We start from the raw sequence: 12232 nt of genomic DNA on the forward strand, positions 1-12232 counted from the left end.
ACGTTATCATGCTACATGCCTTTATAGGATAGAACCAACTGATGTTGTTTTGAAATAACCAGACTAGCAGACACATATTCTAAGAAGTGGAAATACTGGCAGCTCTCATTTCAATAGTTTAATCTACTTGGTAAAGAAAATAGCCTTATGAATCTTGAGCTAAGAAGAAAGGAAGCCATAAACTTCAAGCAGAAATTCTAGTGAATAAAGCTTTATTTTATTAAAAAACAAAAGAAAAAGAATGAGGGTAGACAATAGTATTCATTAAGAATTATTTAAAACAATTGTAGCTATAAAGAAAAGTAGTATTTTTACGGTATCATGATCTCTTTTTCAATGAATACTTGAACTGGTGAAGTGATTCAAAAGCAATTGAATATGCTCACAGAATTCAAGTTGCTAATGAATTTTCTTGCAGCTTTAGATAATAAGCTCAAAATGTCAATATTTACAAATAATTTTACAAAGGTGTAAAATATCTCTATGAAGTCCAAATTCTATTGGTGTTTCAGATAGCATTCAAACTAGATGATTTTGTAACGTTACTTTTGTAGCACTAGCCTAAAGGGCTCTCTCTGAACGCTAGTTCAATTCACACACTAGTTGTCATTTTATGGACATCAGCATGTTCCTTCAAATGAGCAAATCCATTATCAAGGATTCCCCCTCAAGTTTACAGAAAGTTTATGTACTTTTTCAGATCATATGCATGTCAAAAAGTTGATATTTTAGTCACATTCCACGATGAACACCCATACATACATCATTCTGTTTGCCATTTCAGTGTTCACAAACCCATAAAGTGAGTTTATGGGTGCTTTAGAGAAATGGTGGGCAAATCTTTTTGCAAAAGGCTAGATAGTATTGGCTTTGTGGGCCATATGGTATTAGCTGCTCAACTCAACTCTGCTGCTAGGGCAGAAAAGCAGCCATAGACAATAAGCAAACACATGAGCATGACTATGTTTCAATAAAACTATGTTCATAAAAGTAGGCAATGTGCCAGATTTGGCCACAGGCCATAGTTCTCATAGTACTCACCCCTGTGCTGAGGAACCACTGACACTAGATTAACTCCTAAACTTTTAGAATAGGACATAATTGTAACAGTTAAGACTTCAACCATCTGATATTTGGAAGCCAGGGCTTCCAGAATTAGTATAGCTCACTTTTTAGCTCCTAATGCTATAGGATGTCTCTCAATATTTCATTCTCCATTTAATTATTTTCCACCTAAAATTGTGGTCATCCAGAGGAGAGACTACAATCCTGCTATGGCTGAAATTCATATTTAAGCTCCAACCCCCAATGTGATGATATTTGGAGATGAGGCCTTTGAAGGTCATTGGGGTTTGATGAGGTCATGAGGGTGGGTTCTTCAAGATGGGATTAGTGCCCTTATAAGAGGAGATAGCAGAGAGCCTGCTCTCACTTTCTGTCTACCATGTGAGAACACAGTGAGAAGATGGTCACCTGCAAGTCAGGAAGAGAGCCCTCACTGGAACCTGTCCATCTTAGTGCCATGATCCCACACTTCCCTCCTCCAGAACTGTGAGAAAATAAATTTCTGTTGTTTAAGCCACCCAGTCTGCGGTACTTTGTTTGAAAGCCTGAGCAGACGAAGGCAATTCCCTAATCTTTGTTGCTACATTGTGGCCTTGGATCTTGAGGACAAGTGCTATCACTTTTGGGATGGCAGAATGATGAGCCAGGATAGTTTTCCTAATGATTTTGTAGAACAGAGATCATGCCATTCCAGGACAAACAAAACAAAACAAAACAAAACAACAAAAAACAAACAAAACAAAACAAAACAAAAAAAACCAAAAACGAAAAAACAAACCAACATAATTTATGTAATAAAAATAAACCTCTACCTTGTTCAATTACCAGATGACTTTCTAGTTATTTTGAGGTTTTTCTTACATATAAGCAAACCTTTTAACTAGTAAAGGGGATGTGGGTGAGTTTACCTCACACTCTTGAGTTTATGAAGTTGTGGTTATTTGATACAATCTCTCCAGGCCATTTCTTGGGTATTTGTTGTCAATATTCACTTGTGGGACTCAACTCCATGGATGCATCCACAGTTGTCATTCATCTCAGGATGGTAATGAAAAGCCTAGCTTGGGACCAATGTGAACAGCATGCTCTGATGATATCTGACAATGTGGTAATATCTGAGAGACTTTGGTAGGGCTATACACCTCTGTAATAAGTTTGTCTGAGAATGTAACCAATCTGCCCTGTTACCATTTTTATTTACCTTCTTTTGCAATCACTTCTACTCACCTTTTGGGCATGATGCATAGTCTCAGGACAGCACCACACAGAGCAGTCTGGGGTCTCACAAGCTTTCATTTTTATCTAGGAATGAGGGAGCAGTACTACTTAGGAAGTGCCTTCTCTACTTAAACCATTGCTTTCTTCTATTTGTCTAGATCATTCCATGTCTCTCCCTGGGGGGACCACACTTTGCTTGCTAAAGCTGAAAAGCAAGAGCTCTACATGAGCTATTTTAGAGAATAGATGACTCTGAAGTTGAGAGGACTGTTGCCATTTCTCTTGGATCTACCATTCCCTTAGGCCAGAGAGGTACAATTTTATGAAGTCCTTGGTAGCAACTGAAATAAAAATGAAACAAAACAAAACAAAATAAAAAACCCCAGAAAACCTTGAATGTCAGAATATAAAAAAAAAAAAAATCTCATATCTATTCCTTTATGTAAGTGGTTGCCATTAAGTCTCAGTGAAATTAAGGTCCTCTTCCATGTTGGTTATTGTCAGTTGTTAACTGGGCTGTTTTTGGTTAGAAAAATGTCCATGCGTTAAAGTTAAGAATATCTTCATATACTTGCTCCTTTAAAAGCCCATCAATCTCTTAATTACTTCCTCTCCCTAAAGATAAAATAAAAGGTAAAATTCCAGTTATAAGAGTGCAGTCTTAATATCAATGATGGTAAAATGGATTTTTAAAAAATATGGAATACTTCACTAATTTGCATGTCATCCTTGTGCAGGGGCCATGATAATCTTCTCTGTTTTATTCCAATTTTAGTGTATGAACTGTTGAAGTGAGAATGAAAGGGGATTTCTTGATTAGCAGCAATAGGAGCAGGGAATCCCAAATGCCAAGAATAGATAGTAGCCAAGCAACTCACACATAAGGGATTCTTCACCACAATACATTACTCTTTTTTAGTCCTACTGAAATATCCAGGAATGGATACAAATTCATTAATTTCCATATAAGATCATCTATCAGGGGCTCTTGTTCTTATGTGGCTAGAATACTATACATCTCCCATTGTCCTAGAATTTACTTTTATATAGTCTACACTTCTTACAATCAGTACAATTGCAGGTACAGTCTAAGCAAGGGCTGGGAAAGACATAAGAGAATTATCCTGAATACTCACAAGAATCCTCTTTAACTAAGAATCGTTAACTTCAAACATGTACCCTTAAAAGTCCATTCCTCATTTATTATGGTGGGTTTGTAGAAGCAGTCAGCCTTTAGATCGTAAGGGGTAGCCAGGAGCCAAAATCCTAAAAAAAGTTCAACCTTCCATTGTCATTTCCTAAAAATGCACAGGCCATCAGAGATATTATCAAAAATACCCAGAATTTTTATTGGCAATTTCAGGTTTCATTCTTACCATTGTCTCTACTCACTTTCATATTAAATCACATCAATGTGACAAACCCTTAGGAGTATGCCAAATGAGCTAGGCCAGGCTCAAAGGATTGATCTGGGTTTAGGACTAACAAGCAGTCATTGGATTTACCTGAGATTACTTCCACTTAGTTTTACTGCTCAACCAGGAAATAAGCAATATAATATGCATGTGTTAAAGGCAACACCTTCCTATAGTTTTCAGGTTCCTCCCCTTGGCACACCTCAGGTTTGGAAGTCTTGGTACTCTCGGTGGAGAGTAACTCTGATGAGGAAAGCCCAGAGACTGGGGCTTGTTGGATTTTTTCTCCCCAGGGCCAAACTCTAGGGACCAACCATAATATTACAACAGTAACCATTTCTTGCTATGCTACCCATATATACATATTCCATTTCTCCTCTGTTGGAAGACACAAGATGGTTTGGCAAGTCTGGTCATGGCCTATCTCAGACACTACCTGAAATTATATATAAAGGATGAGTATATCATTACATCTTTATTTTTCTGAAGAGAAATGCCTTTCATCTTAGTGATCTGCAAAACAAAACAGAGGTGTCTGGGTGGCTCAGTCAGCAGAGTGTCTGACTTTGGCTCAGAGCATAGTCTCAGAGTCCTCACTCAGTGGGGAGTCTGCTTGTCCCTCTTTCCGTGCCTCACCCCCCTGCTCATGTTCTTTCTCTTAAATCTTTAAATATAACAACAACAAAAATCCCACTGTTACAGAAAATGCCATTCAAATAAGGGAACAAGTGATACTGTAACTACAACATATGACAAAACAAAATACCAAATGTTCTATTTTAGGAAAATAGTCTAATTCTAATTTATGGGGATATAGATTACCCACATTAGTGAATTTCTAATCAGAAAATTAGATTTTACTTATCTGAGTCAAATTCCAGCATTTCTGAGAAATGTCCTATCTGTTGAACACTAAATCTGGTATCACTCACAAAAAGTGAATCAGGTGTTTTTTTTTCCTCATAAATGAGATTTTTATTGTACTTATCATAACTATATGCTGTAGTTTTCGAATCATCACTAATTCTGCAAGGGGAGTTTCCAAATGTACTGAAAACATGGTAGTCATTCATAAAGCAAGTATTATTTACTGAAAGCTAGGGATATTTTTTTTTCCAGGAAATTCAGTGGTAAAAAAGTGTCAGTTTTTATGGGAGGCAGGCTTTAAAAAAAAAAAAAGAAGATTTGAGAGAGAGAGCAAGCACAAGTGGGGGGAGACACAGAGGGAGAAGCAGACTCCTTGCTAAGCAGGGACCCCCAAGGTGGGACTCCATCTCAGGACCCTGGGATCATGACCTGAATCAAAATCAGATGCTTGACTAACTGAGCAACCCAGGTACCCCAGGGGGCAGACTCAAGGCAAAGAATGAGAGATAGAAAATGCTCAAAGATAAATAAATGAAAGAGGTTATTTTGGGCTATTAAGAAAATACAGAAGAATAATGCGAGGGAAAGAAGTAAAAGGGGGAAATTTTTACCACAGGCGAGGTAGTCAGAAAATGCCACATTAGGTCAAAATAGCTATATGTAAAATAGCAGCTAGCATAGAGTTAAAAGATATTTTCTTTGTCCTCCAGAAACAAACAATATGAAAATAAATATATGAAAATAAAATAGTATAATGAAATTTCATGATTGAAATCTTGAGCTGTGGAAATGTGGACAAGGAAACAAATTCTACCAGTGAAAGAAGCCAATTTGTCTAATCTGTATGTATTAGCTTTTTGAAATGAATTTGGGAAATAAACAGATAAAATGTGCAATATAATTTTTTAGAATGCTGTTGTAATATAATTAGGCTTATTTTTGTCATTATTTCAACTTGTTTATAATTAATTCATCCTACAAATTGCCTGTTATGAATGTACTTAGCTAAATTTAGTTGCAGATTCATTCATTTCAGAAAGATTAAAGGTCATGAAGAAAATGATACTTATTCAGAAACAGGAAGCAAGATCAGTCTAATGGTATCTTAGATGTGCTTTGGGTTTGGAGAACATGATCAATGTTGAAAGAACTAAGAGGTGGGTACTTGGTTTGGAATGGTTATTGACAGGCTAGAACATAAGCAGCACACAGGTCAAATTCAAATCATAAAGTTGGCTCAATTCTACTTAAAAACATGTCTTGAACACACACAGATGAGGAATTATTTAAAACTTAGAGGTATGACACTACATTTTTATTCTAAAACATTCAGCATAATGTTAATAGCATAATGTTAATAGATCAGGCTCCCCAGGTTGGAATCCAAGTTCTATGACACGCAATTGTTCTGAATCTCAGTTTCTTCATCCTTAAAATATTTTCAGGTAATTTTCAAAGGTTACAGGAGATTAAAAAATGAACAAAGAACAATTATGAAAACTAATACACACTCAATTATTAGCTAGCTTCAATGTAAATAGGCATAATACTAGCTGTTGGGAGAGATACAGTATTCTGTGAAATTTAGAAAATGGGAATTGCTCCTGATAAAATGGGTCAGAAAATGATTTTAATGAGTTGAGTTGGGATTGAGCAGTGCCTATAAATAAGTAGCATCCTAACATGTAGAAGTGGACGGGAAAAGGCAAAATCAAAGAAGAGGGAGGTGGAAAAGCACAGCTCTTTTAGGAGCAGTCAAATAAACTCAGTTTTCTGGAGTGATGGTACCTGGCTTGAAAACATATGAGTTGAATTTATTCACTGTTGAATTGATTCATTTATTAAACTAGTTTTTTTTTCCAACTCTGTGTGAGCTATGAAGACGTAGAAAGAGAAACAAAAATAACTCGGGATGAAAAGATGCTTCTGATATAGACTGTAGGTTGTCAGCATCGAAGATTTAGTATTATTCATTCTCCAAATGAAAGGGGACTCTAATCCACATGACACTGAGGATGAGAATATTAAGCAGGAACATAATGAGAAAGAGTTGTCTAAGAAGTGTAATTCCACAAAAAGTGCCATCCCAGGAGGGCATGAAGAGAGAGGCTCTTCTAGCCAAAGCGAGTCAAATACATTGTAACCCTCACAGTGTATGTAACATATTAGAATGGATGAAGGAAAGGATGACTAAACACTTAATGAAATTTAATATAAAACTTACTATTGCCAACCAATATGAGTGTTTGTTACACATTTCTAAAAAGGATTTATAAGAGATGAAACATTCCCTGATAAGAATAAATGTAAAAGTGAGCTTACTACAGGCAGATTTACCAAGCTTGCAAGAAAATTATTCCAAGGAAGACAGGTCAGCTAAGCATGCACAGCCTTAGAAAGACTATACTTACAACATTATATTCAGACAACTAGAATATCAGTGAATACATTATCATGAAATATGATCTACGTATTCAAAAAGTATTCCCTCCAAATATATGACACTTACACTGGGGAGGGAGGGCTAATACATCTATTTCACATAAATCAATGCCATCTTTATTCCAACAGCAACTACAACTATGTTCAAATGTTCAAGAGTACAAAAGAATGACTATTTGCATGTTATCTTAGAAGGATTTGATTTGGAATACTGTATTTTTTTTTTTAAAAAAAAGCTTAACTGCAAAGAAATAAAAATCCAGCTTGTATATGAACTGGAATAAAATGGCTGGAAAGATTTTTAAGAATTTGAATGTTTAAACATGATTGTTTCTAACTAGACCATCTTCTAGAGATTTCTTTTAAGCATCAGCATTATTTTAAGAAACACTTGTAAGGCCTCCATTCATCTCCGGAAAGCTGATGTGCTAAATGAACAAGTGAGGCCAATTTAGTTCTACAGGGGCATAAAAAGTACTTCTCTCAAAAAGCTGGTTATTTCTAATAAAATATAAAATATCTGCTAAGGGGAAAGATTAGTGAGACAATAAAAATAAGAGAAGACAAGTTATAAATACAAAATTGCAAAAGAAGAAATAAATGTCAACATATAAAAAATACTGTCCCTCAAGCAACAATGTATTTTCAAATATATTCAAGGAAACAGCACATACACTCATTCTTCCCTTTATAAATGATAGTGAAACAGGGAGAATGGTTTAGGAACTCATAGATTTGACAAGTATTTGGCAGCCATATAAAAAAATGCAGTGTTTGGTTTCTGAGAGGGAACCTTGTTTTAACTTTTGATTCATAGTTTATGGGAATATGGGACATTTTAGCTTAGTTTAATAGTTAGAAAAAAAAATAACCTTTTGTCCTCCATTCAGCTCTAGCAAAAATCCAGATCTTACCAGGAAAAAAATTTTAAAAATATATATGTAAAAGCAGGAAATAATTGGCCAAACACAGATATTTAAAGTATTTAAACAAAGTGTCTGCATTTCTTATTCATTGTTCCTTACAAAATTTACCTTAAAGCAAATTTATTCAGAACAGAATAAAACTACTAAAGTTTTAAAATTATCAGAGACTCAGTTTATAAAATAAAAAGTAGACACAAATTCTTCTATTAAGATGCTACGCAGTGAATCATTTGAAGTAATGATTATTGCTATCTTGACCATGAGACCACAGTTACTAAGAAAACCATCCATCAATCTACATGATACAGTGAGTGCTGAGAAAGGGATGTTTTGGCCCCATGCCGCTATTATTTTTTTAAACAGGAGCACATTCATCAGTAGACATATTTTAAGTGGTTAAAGCAAAACACTATTCTATTGTACAATGTTAGACCTGATATTGATCGAGTCTTTGTGCAGAATACCTTGTATCTCATCCTTGTATTTTTTGAATAAGAGACATTTAATATCTTGCCTCAAATATAGGGCCATACTCTTTTCACCACTCCATTTCAGGTCTTTCTTTAAAACTAACATGATTGGTAAGTATGTATACATATTACATCTCAAATCCAAAAAAAAAAAACACATTATGGTAAATTAGTTTTTTTAAACCACTAGATAAAATTAAATTGAAGGCAATATGGGAAAGGCAAATGGGAAAGGCAATCCTAAAGCAATTGGGGGTTCTGGCCACGAGTTCGGAGACCTCTGACATTAAATGATGTTTCTGTATGTTCTCCCATCACCAAACTGGGAATGTTTTTCAATCAATTAATCAAAACCTAGAAAACTTTACACTCAGTTTAACAAGAGAAAGGGACTCATGTGCCCATCCATCTTTCTCTTGCTCTTATTCTCATTCTTGTGTCATCTCTTTACTGTATGTTTATCAATACTTAATCATGTATACTAAGCATGTTTATAACATCAAGTGTTACTTAAGGTCCCTTCTACATAGGACTACATAATTCTATGATAGACTCTATAAATAAGATCCAAAATTGAGTAAATAATTTTGAATTTACATGTTCTGAATCATTCTTTGCTTATTAGGTTAAATATAAAACTTGTTTCAAGCAAATGATACCTGCATATTTTTTCCTAGTGGTGCTCCAAACTTGCCTCTGCTTAGGAGAATATAAGTAATGACAGTACTCAGGAAACATATGATTTCCTTTTTTAAAAATAAGAATCTAAGCTATTTTATAAAGATAAGGATAATGATATTGCTTACGAGTAGGCTATTATTTATAAAGAGTTGACCTAATGCAACATAGTTGATAGCTCTTATATTTCAAAATTAAGCCCTGCTCTTTAGACAATGTTCAGCAAACTTGACATCTCTCAAAAAACTTTATAATAGGAAGTAGTAGAGGGTTACCTACCATCTGATCCTCAGTTGATACATAAAGCACAAGTAATCAAACTATTCGTTATGGTTGGATCTATTTGCTTTGGAAAACAAATAAGCATAAATCTTGTCTGGATAGAGGCATTCTACTTCCCCAATGAGGGGACTTTGGTAATCATGGGAACACCACATAAAAATTTGCATATGTATCAATAATGTATTCTAGATCTACTAAAGTTTTCTCTTTTCTTCTAGAAAAGCAAAAACAGTTCTGGGAAACTTGAAGTGGTATGTTGATGTAAAAGGTGAAAGATTTATATGATCTGAAAAGAAACCAGAGTATTAAGGTCTCGATATTTGGGGCAGATAGTATATGGAAAGTATGTAAACCAAAATATTTTAATCACACATTGGAAGGTATAGCCTGTAAAAAAAAAATCTTAAAGTAGAGCATACAGAATTGTTACGTAATGAGTTTTAAATCATCTATTATTTAGGAAATACTATTTAAAACTTGTTACAGATATTGAGATAATAGAATTACAAAAGCTAGAATTAAACAACAAAGCCAAACTATTACATATATATTGAATTTATAGTATTTGAATTACATTTTTTAAAATATTGAATTTGAGAGAGAGAGAGAGTGCATGTGCAAATGGAGAGGCAGAGAAGAGGGAGAAGCAGAAAATCCCAAGCAGACTCCTTTCTGATTGTGGAGCCTCATGGGAAGGTGATCTCATGACCCATGAGATCATGACCTGACCTGAAATTATTAGTCGGCACTTAACCAACTGAGCCACCCAGGAGCCCCTACACATTTTTTCAAACGTGCATGTATCATCATGTATAAAAGCACCTTATAGTCTTCACAGCTGACATACAACAAACCATATACAGCATCAGTTTAAAAACAAATGGATAATAAAAAGTGAAATTCTTGAAAATTTAAGTGTAATTTCCTATATAACCACTGGGCCAAAATAATTTAATTGAAATCATGCTTTTTAATAATAAGAGATACCTATTAGCTCATAAATGTATGTCAAAAATGGTACTAACAATTTTTAAAGATATTTCTTAAAGCATTTATTATTTCATTTACCACAAAATGCTTTTTGAATTCTGTTTATTTTGAAACTGTTTTTTAAAAAGATTTATTTTAAAGAGCTAGGACATGAGTGAGCACAGGGGAAGGATGGGGTGGTGGTGGTGTTGTGCAGGGCAGGGCACAGGGAGAGAATCTCAAATGGACTCCCACCGAGCATGGAACCTGATGCAGGGCTCAGGCTTATGACTCTGAGATCAGGACCTGAGCTGAAATCAAGTTGGCTGCTCAACTTACTGAGCCATCCAGGCACCCTGAAATAATTATTAAATATTACTGAAGAAAAAAAAAAGGCTTCAATCTAATAATTTTAAGTCCTTCTTTACTAACTGCCCAATTTCCTATTCCATCCTTAAAGGTAAACTTATTTTTTAGTTCTGAATGTCTTTCTAGACATTTTCCTGTATTTTTGAGATTATATGTATTTTCTCATATATTTTCTGTTATTCATAGGGCAATGATTTACAAATATTAACCAACTTCGCTTTCCTATATTATTTTTATAATACTGATTTAATTGGCTTTACACTTAAAGTGCAGCTCTTTTAGACAGCATATACTTGTGTTTTGCTTTTTCATATTGTATTTATTAGGTAGAGCTACCAAAACAAAATACCACAGATTGAGGAATTTAACAGAAATTTGTTTTCTCATGATTCTGGAGGCTAGAATGTCAAGATCAAGGTATTGTCAGGTTTGGTTTCTTCTGAGTGCTTTCTCTTTGGCTTGAGATGCCTGCCTTCTCACTATCTCCTCTCATGACCTACCCCCATGTGTGTACCTGTGTCCAAATTTCCTCTTCTTATAAATACATTGGTCATGATGTATTAGGACCCACCTTTGAGACCTCATTTTAATTATGCCTTTAAAATTTTTATCTCCAAATAAGATAACATTCTGACATACTAATTGTTAACATTTCAATATATGAATTTTGGGGGGACACAATTCAGTTTAGAACACTACCTAATGATCCCTGCCTTTCTATTGGAATTTTCAATCTACATTTAATTTTTAATATATTTGAATTTAGATCTGCTATTTTTGCCATATTCTATTCATCCCATCTGTTTTTTTGTTTGTTTGTTTTACTTTTGGATTAAGTGTATGTTATTTACTACCTCATTTTAATTACTTTATTGGCATTTTAGCCATACCTCCTTGTATTCTGCATGTGTGATGGCTCAAGGGATTACCATATGTATCCTCCACTCTTCAGAGTCCACTTATAGTTACCATTTGCCATTTCATATAAAATAACTTTGCAATACTTAAGTACCATTTCTCCTATGGTTTTCCTATGATTTTTATATTTATTTTTTGTTTCAAGTTTTTATTCAAATTTTACTTAATAGCTTAATATTGGTTTCAGGAGTAGTTTAACAATTCATCACTTATATATAATACCCAGTGCTCATCACAAGTGCCCTAATATATCTACATATGTTATAAACTACACAAAATTATAACCTTATATTTAAATAGTTTAGATCTTTGGAATTTATTAATAAAATAAAATTATGTATTTTTTTCTGTCACCTCATTCCTTCTTTATTTTTTTTTATTTCTTTTTAATTTTTTTTAAATTTATTTATGATAGTCACACAGAGAGAGAGAGAGAGGCAGAGACATAGGCAGAAGGAGAAGCAGACTCCATGCACCGGGAGCCCGACGTGGGATTCGATCCCGGGTCTCCAGGATCGCGCCCTGGGCCAAAGGCAGGCGCCAAACCGCTGCGCCACCCAGGGATCCCTCATTCCTTCTTTAGTGATATCATCTTCCTTCAGCCCAAAATGCT

The 12232-nt window shown here is 34.6% G+C and overlaps 1 long non-coding RNA gene and 1 other non-coding gene across 2 annotated transcripts in view; both read right to left on the reverse strand.

Annotated features, from left to right (window-relative positions):
• Nucleotides 1-255: 255 nt before the first annotated feature.
• Nucleotides 256-12232, reverse strand: part of LOC144287458 (uncharacterized) — a 56192-nt gene continuing 44215 nt past the window's right edge. Inside the window, exons 3-5 of the long non-coding RNA XR_013355252.1 lie at nucleotides 3420-3549; nucleotides 2996-3066; nucleotides 256-2898 (exon numbers count right to left, since the gene is read on the reverse strand). This is a non-coding gene — a long non-coding RNA (uncharacterized LOC144287458). The remainder of the gene's footprint in view (nucleotides 2899-2995; nucleotides 3067-3419; nucleotides 3550-12232) is intronic.
• LOC144288185 (U6 spliceosomal RNA) lies at nucleotides 2976-3078 on the reverse strand. The gene has a single exon (XR_013356158.1). It is a non-coding gene; the product is annotated as a U6 spliceosomal RNA (small nuclear RNA).

Source organism: Canis aureus, chromosome 17, assembly GCF_053574225.1.
Source record: "Canis aureus isolate CA01 chromosome 17, VMU_Caureus_v.1.0, whole genome shotgun sequence".
Taxonomy (NCBI): Eukaryota; Metazoa; Chordata; class Mammalia; order Carnivora; family Canidae; genus Canis; species Canis aureus.